The sequence below is a fragment of the Camellia sinensis genome, chromosome 12 (genome assembly GCF_055761805.1).
Source record: "Camellia sinensis isolate YWXY chromosome 12, ASM5576180v1, whole genome shotgun sequence".
Classification (NCBI taxonomy): Eukaryota; Viridiplantae; Streptophyta; class Magnoliopsida; order Ericales; family Theaceae; genus Camellia; species Camellia sinensis.
Genome location: NC_138972.1, coordinates 69,474,676 through 69,475,954, shown reverse-complemented (window position 1 = coordinate 69,475,954; position 1,279 = coordinate 69,474,676). Strand labels below are relative to the sequence as shown.

Sequence of the window (1,279 nt, the reverse complement as noted above, 5' to 3'; positions counted from 1 at the left end):
TGTGATGCATCCATACTCATAGACTCAACACAGACCAGGCAATCGGAAAAAGATGCCTTTCCAAACCAATCTGTTCGAGGATTTGATCTTATCGATGAAGCCAAGTCAAACCTTGAGGCTATTTGTCCAGGAACAGTCTCTTGTGCCGACATCATAACCTTGGCAACTCGAGACTCGGTGGCCCTAGCCGGTGGGCCCAACTACACTGTCCCAACTGGTAGGCGTGACGGTTTAGTCTCTGACCCGAACCTCGTGAACTTGCCAGGGCCATCCCTTTTTGTCTCACAGGCACTCCAATTCTTTACAGCCAAAAACTCACTCTCAATGACATGGTCACCCTTTTGGGTGCACACAGTGTTGGTGTTGCCCACTGTGGTTTTTTTCAAGATCGACTTTCGAACTTCCAAGGATCTGGGAAACCTGACCCGACAATGGACCCAACCCTAGTTTCTAAGTTGTTCAAGCTGTGTGGGACCCAATCGAGGCCGTTGAGCCAAGACCCAACTGCATTTTTGGATCAAAACACATCTTTCGTATTCGATAATGAGTACTACCATCAAATTAAGTTGAGGAGAGGTGTGATGCAAATTGATCAAGAACTTGCCTTGGATAAAGCTAGTGCTCCTATTGTGACAGGTTTTGCAAGCAATGCTATTGGGTTTCGACAAGGTTTCGCAAAAGCGATTGTAAAAATGGGGGGAATTGAAGTTCTTGTAGGAAATGCCGGGGAAATTAGAAAGAATTGTAGGGCTTTCAATTGAGCCAAGCAAAAGAAATCCATGTCCCCGGGTCTTGTAAGAATTCTCTTATTTCTGTGTTCTAAACATCAATGATTTAGTTTCCAAATTACCAACATATAGGTTTCTATGTTCAGTTGAATTGATGAATTGTAAACTTTTTCTAATTATTTAAGGATTAATTTGATCTTTGATTATTGGTTTGTTTTATTTGTTTTGTGAAGATATGTGTTCAGAAATGAGTGCAGATTCACACATGCGTATTCTAATTGGATTTTTATTGTTTTAAACAGTTAAATTTATTACTTTTATATTATTTTTGAGAAACAACTACTAAATGTCAAATCAAAACATAAATCGTGTGAAATATTATTCCAAGACTATCAAAGAATTACTAGGTGAGTTGTTAGAAGGTGAATCCCCTTATATAACCATGGTATTTCTATTTGGAATGGGATTTGCAATGTGAAAAGAAAAGTAAAGGAAAAATGAAATCCACTATAAGTCAATTTTTCTTATGTTGTTCAAGTGTAAAAGATTGA

At 38.7% G+C, this 1,279-nt stretch overlaps 1 pseudogene; it reads left to right on the top strand.

Moving 5' to 3' along the window:
- LOC114271901 (peroxidase 44 pseudogene) lies at positions 1–844 on the top strand (annotated as a pseudogene).
- Positions 845–1,279: the final 435 nt, after the last annotated feature.